This window comes from Amblyomma mixtum, chromosome 7, assembly GCF_055824585.1.
Source record: "Amblyomma mixtum isolate Tamu chromosome 7, ASM5582458v1, whole genome shotgun sequence".
NCBI lineage: Eukaryota > Metazoa > Arthropoda > Arachnida > Ixodida > Ixodidae > Amblyomma > Amblyomma mixtum.
Genome location: NC_143018.1, coordinates 137,745,697 through 137,752,253, shown reverse-complemented (window position 1 = coordinate 137,752,253; position 6,557 = coordinate 137,745,697). Strand labels below are relative to the sequence as shown.

At 45.4% G+C, this 6,557-nt stretch overlaps 1 pseudogene; it reads right to left on the bottom strand.

Annotated features, from left to right (window-relative positions):
• Window positions 1–4,755: 4,755 nt before the first annotated feature.
• On the bottom strand, window positions 4,756–6,024 carry LOC149337685 (uncharacterized; annotated as a pseudogene).
• Window positions 6,025–6,557: the final 533 nt, after the last annotated feature.

The following is a 6,557-nucleotide window of genomic DNA, read 5'->3' as shown; positions in this document are numbered from 1 at the left end:
CTAGCCTCAGTTATCCGTGCATAGCAAAGTGTGTCAGCACACGCAGTTTGCTTGCGAAATCGGCCCATGGTGGCGAACTCTATCGCAGTTTATAAAAGCTCCGTTTTGAGTGAAAGCAACCTATGTCTCATTATGATCTGGCAGTAGGATCTTGACGCGAAAGTATACTGCATGTATTTAAGCCACAATGTGCCCCTTTAAGCATTTCTGTTTCTCAGAGTTCGTCCAAAGCATACTTCCATGCAGAAAAGGCTAGTCGCGCAGGTAAGGAGACATCGAAACCTCAGGCTCATGTTTCTCACAATCGAACTGCCTCGTGCCACGTCCGCCAATGTGGATTCTGCTGTTTTGTGCATAATTGTTTCATTCGGCGCTTTCTATTACGCAAAATTCTCTGGTACATCTAAGCGTTTTCTTGTCCTGTTGGATCTAAAGATGGTTCTTTCGGGAGTCTAACGGCGCTGCCAAAACCATTAGTCGTTCTCCACACTAAATGCAGAGACTAACCTTTAGTCTAATCCCTAGGGCTGAACTGTTCGTTCGGTGGGAGCAACGAAGGGGTAGAACCATTCATCCTAAAGGAACAACAGCGGAATTAAAAAAGAAACTGTTTGCAGACCGCAACGGACGACCGCAAAGTTTACTTAGTCTGGACACCTGCACACGCGTCCCTGGCTGGAAATGCAGCTCACGAAATGGCTCGAGGTCTCGCTCTCCGAGAAAGTCGGCATACCGAGTGGTTCATGGACAGGGATCGTACTGTTCTTTACAGAGAGATCACACAGCATTCCAGACTCAATAGAGTGAAGTACCCCCCCCCCCCCCCCCTCCTTGCGGTAATAAATCACTGACAAAAAGTCAGGCCACCTCATGGCGCCATCTTTAAACTCATACAATCCTGAACCCGGTTAAGTGTAGTGTTTATTATCCGGGACAATATTCAAATGAGTGCAAGGTATGTAACGACAAAGCGGATCTCAACCAAATTCTTTCGGAATGCCATCTTGCGTCCCTGGAGAGAAAAAAAATTGGCAGTCGCTTAACTCAGCTATGGCAGGATATACGTAGTGGGAGCTATAGTTCTCCCCTTGTTATATTCAGTCAGTCTGATCTCGTGGTCGGTCATGCGGCGAGCCTGCACGTCCTCGGAAGGCGGCTCACCCAGCTAGGCCAATGCACGGCGCTGCAACCGCTCCGCGTCCTGACGTCGCCTCTTGCATAGACTCTCTTCTCCTCAGGCGTTTCCGCTGCTCTCTTGGCCTTGCACCGATCGTTTTTCCATTTCCCGACTGCCAGCTCCCGGGCCCTAACCTAAGAGTTGGTCGAGTTCAGGTTATCATGTTTGCGAAGCCGCTCAACGGCTGCGTTCTCCATGGCAATGGATCTCCGCTACTGCATCACACCCGTCTTATACTCACCCCGCAGCGCGTCCCCTCCCCTTGCGCATGCGCAGTAAGGCCCATCAGCTCTGACGTGGCTTGGCTCCGCCGGTGAGCGGGGTCCCCGGTGTAGACGCTGTTTTGGAGAAGGCGGTAGGCTAGGCACGGTACCCAGCTCTCAGTAATCAAGTTTATTTATTTATTTATTCAAAATACCCCCAAAGGCCCTCATTTGAGGGTATTACATGGGGGGGGGGGGGGGGGGAGTAAGTACAAAGCATTGTTATAAGTTAAAAAATATTGCACTAAAATAAAATAGAAATCACAAAATATTAATCATAAGTAGGCATTCACAGAAAGGGTCGCAACAATGCACATAACAGCAAAATTTGAGCATAAATAACAGCACCGCTAGAAAAAGAAAAGACGACACTGGAAAAGGCGCGCTGAAGTACAAAACAAAAAATATAAAATAAGAAGAAGACAAGGCGGAAGAAAAGAACGCTCAAAAAAATACCTTTTTAGTTGTTGAAACATGAGTGCATAAGATGTTGGAATTTATTTAGATCAGATTCTGTGGCAATTTCTGATGGCAAAGCGTTCCATTCGGTTATTGTGCGTGGTAAAAAAGAATAGGCATAATGGAATGACTGGCAGTTAATGCGTTTAACTTTGTAAGGATGATCGCGACGTGGAAAGATAACTGGCGGTGGCTGAAAGAATTCATCATGAAGGAAAGGATGGTGATAAAGCTTGTGGAAGAGTGATAGACGGGAAATTTTTCGGCGCAGTGCTAAGTTATCTAACTCGGCTTTAGTCTTCAATGAGGTGACGCTGGTGTAACATGAATAATCAGAAAAGATGAATCGCGCAGCACGGTTTTGCAGGGCTTCGATGTTACTGATGATATAATTCTGATGAGGATCCCAAATGGCAGACGCGTATTCGAGTTTCGGACGGATTAATGTGGTGTACGCTAGTTTTTTTACATGTGTCGCGGCCTCTTTTAAATTATGTTTGAGAAGTTCGAAAGTACGGTTAGCGGAGGCAAGAGTGAGATTAATATGATGATTCCATGATAAGTCGGATTGAAGGTTAATGCCAAGATACTTGTAACTTGTGGTGAATTCTACACTATTGTTATCAAGAAAGTAGGCGGTACGAATACGTGGCTTGTTGGTGAAAGACATGAGCTTAGTTTTGGAAAGATTTAAAGGCATTAACCAATTAGAACACCATGTGCTTATCGCTTCAAGATCAGACTGCAGTGGCTGGCTGTCAGTGTTACAGGTTATACGTCGATAAAGCACACAATCGTCAGCAAATAGTCTGATTCTGGACGTCACGCAATTGGGTAAGTCATTAATATAGATGAGGAAAAGTAAAGGTCCCAGTACACTGCCTTGTGGAACTCCAGACGTAACATTAGCGTAACATGAGTTAGAGTTGTTAACTGATGTGAACTGAATTCTAGATGAGAGAAAATCTGCTATCCATGCAATAATATTAGGGTGAATGTTAGTTGGGAAAGTTTAAGCAACAACCTTTGGTGTGGAACGCGATCAAATGCTTTAGAAAAATCTAAAAATATTGCGTCAACTTGAAAACCAGCGTCAATCAGTGCATGAATATCGTTAATAAAACCGGCAAGTTGGGTGTCGCATGAGTAGCCCTTGCGAAAACCGTGCTGATGATCGAAGATAATGTTATGATCTTCAAGGTAGTTGATGACCTGAGTATGTATAATATGCTCGAGTAATTTACAAACTGTACTTGTTAAGGAGATGGGACGATAGTTAAGCAGAGAAGCACGATCACCTGATTTGAAAATGGGTATTATCTTAGCTATGCGCCAGTCGTTAGGAATGGTGCCAGTTGATAGCGACTGGGAAAATAATGCGGTTAACATGGAACAAATGCTATGTGATGTATTCCTTAAAATTTTATTATTGAAGCCCATATGATCAGCGCTAGAAGATGTTTTGAGATTGTTTAGTAGAGATAAAACACCAGGCTCACTGATGACTATCTCGTCCATAGTTAGTTCCACTAGTGCGCTTAATGTAGGCAAGGAAGTAATGTCTTCATCTGTGAACACAGTTACAAACGCATCGTTAAGAAGTTGAGCGCACTCTGAATCAGGGATGGGAACACCAACAGAATCTGTAAGAGTGATGTCAGGTCGAATTACTGGGTTTACCACACGCCAAAAACGGCGAATATTATTTTTCAGCATGGAAGACAAGTCATGAGAAAAAAAGTTGCGCCGAGTAGATTTTAATAGTGCCTTATATTCCTTTTCACATGCTCTGTATTTGTCATGTGAACTCACAAGACCATTCAGTTTTGCCTGTCTGTATAGTTTTTTCTTTTTGTTATTCAGCCGCCGAAGACGGTTGGTAAACCAAGGAGAACTGCTATCACAGGTAATGGTTAACATGGGAATGAACTGGTCGATGAGATCATTGAGGGCAGTTTTAAAAAGGATCCAGTTGTGCTCTATAGAGCGAGAGCAGAAATCATGCAAAAATTTATCAGAAAACATTAATAATTCTGCATTAATTGCATCAAAATTTGCTTTGCCGTAACATCTTATTTTCTTTTTAGTAGTTATCTTTTTACTAGCGCGAAATTTAATGTACCCAGTGATAACATCGTGGTCAGAGATGCGTTCCTCATGAGTTATGCCTGAAAATATATCAGGTTTGTTTGTGAGAACTAAGTCAAGTACATTGGAAGAGGCTTTATTTGATCGTGTTGGTTGGTTAATGAGTTGTGTTAATGAAAAATCAAGGCAAGTGCTGAGAAAAGAATGTGCTTCTGCATCTGTGTCCACTATGGAAAGTGTTGACCAATTAATTCTTGGAAAATTAAAATCTCCAAATATAATAACAGCGGAATTGGGAAAACGCGCATACATTTCACTGAGCACCCGATGATATTCATCTGAAAACGCACCATACATGTCGGGAGGACGGTAGAAAACGCCGATGATGACACGAAATGCACCATCATTCAAAGAAATCCAAACACATTCAAGGAAAGAATCGATAACGATAGGTGTGGCAATGAAATCTTCCTTTATCGCGATGAGAACACCGCCCCCCCTTCGCAATTGTCTATCGCAGCGAAAAAATTTGAAATTGCATGCACTGGTAAAGATGTTGACATCATGAATAGTGTCGTTCAGCCACGTCTCAGTTAGTACCACTAAAGAAGCTTGACATGAATCGATGAAAGATGATAGTGCAATACCGTTAGCTACAACACTTCTAATGTTGGTGTACAAAAACAGCCATTCGTTATCATTACCACAATGTAATTTGGCAGGTGAGGTGGTCGATGAACTCAGGTTAACGGAAACGGAGGGAGGACGTCATTCGCTATCCTCGCGCCCTGATACAAGAATGGCTCGACTTTCGTTGGTGTTCCACATGTAAAGATCATCGTTAACGAAGAGCTTATTGAAAACGAGTCGCACTTTATCCCCATCTTTCTTAATAGATTTTTAAAACTGGAGAAGCTTCCGTCGCTTTTCGCGAACGGCTTCGGAGTAATCGCGCGAGATGCTTAAATTAGTGTTTTTTAACTTATAGCCGCGGCTCATGACAGTGTCAACTTCCCTTTCATTAAAAAATTTGGCTATGATAGGCCCCTTTTTCTCGGAAGAAAAGCGGCCCACGCGATGTGCTCTGGAAACAGATTCAACAGTATGCCCAAGTTTTTCTTTACAAAAGTCATTTACGAGACGTTCAGACTCCTCCCAAGTTTCCGACTTCTCTGGATCATCTATACCGTAAAATAGAACATTGGATCGCCTAGAGCGATTTTCAAGGTCGTCAATTTTTTCCTGTACAATTGCGAGACCCTTGTCACTGTTCACCACGAGCTCAGCAGATGGTGCGGTTGCAAATTTCTGCTCTAGATCGTGAACTCGCTTTGTTAGTTTTTCTAAGTCAATTTTTAAGTCTGCGTGAATCTGAAGCACTTTGTTGACAGAGTCTTGAAGGACTGCATTGCTAGCTTCAAGGCGTAAGATGGAACCAGCCACAAGGTCCAGCTTTTCCTCTTGAGCCTTAGTCATGGGTCCCGGGTTTAGCTCGACATCGCCTCCCAAAACTAGCAGACACCATAAATAGGATACACCAGCGCGGAAACTTTTCAAAACATGAGGTGGCCACGACACCGCTAAAAGACAGACGTCATCGTCACGGTAAGAATAAGCGTCATAGTAACCAACCTGTAGATACATCAGTGGTGAGCGTGGGATCGCAGTGGCGGTGCCGTGGCCCAGAGGGGCGTCGAAAGGCGCGCACTTTTGTACCGCCCGATCAGCAGTCAGAGTCCCACGTTGCCAGACGGAATCGACCACTGCGTCCAGAAGTGGCGGAGCATCCAGAATAGGTGACGCAGGCAAAAAACATGTTGATAGGCCGCAGTCGGTTGACGTACACGCGCCGAGCTGGGAGCTTGTATCGTTGAGGCATTCCATCTTGTGCATCGTCCATGGCCGGCCCAGGAAAATCAGCAGCAGCACCTGTAGATACATCAGTGGTGAGCGTGGGATCGCAGTGGCGGTGCCGTGGCCCAGAGGGGCGTCGAGAGGCGCGCACTTTTGTACCGCCCGATCAGCAGTCAGAGTCATCAGCAGTCAGAGCAGTCAGAGTCAGAGTGCATGTATAAGTCGACCTGGTTGGTTTTATAATGTCTATGGACGCATAGACAAGACGAAGGGTCCTGCTGGAACGTCGTATAATTTGTTAATGTGGCGCCTTTCCGTGGCTCTTGGAGCGCAGCCATGGCTGGCAAATGCTCACAGGTTGAACGGAAAAGCCAGAGGTCGGCCCGCTTGGAGCGGGACCGGAGCCCCCGACCGTTCCATTGAGTAATCGTAATGGGGGAAGCCGATTTGGAAAGTGGGAGCGCCTACACCGAGGGTGTCCCGCCATCCTCAGATTTAGAGGTGAGAGGTGGATGTGAGGTTGCCCCCGAGCCAGATACCAGGGGCTGAAGCTCAGCACCTAGAAGAGGGCAGCTGTCTTCGTCATCGTCGAGGTCATTGAATCGGCGGGACAATCTGGAGGGCCGACCAGATAAGCCCTTAAGGGGACAGGCTCTGCGAGAAAGGCGGGGGTTAGTTGCGACGTGTTGAGCCATCATAGAGGGAATAGCCACCAC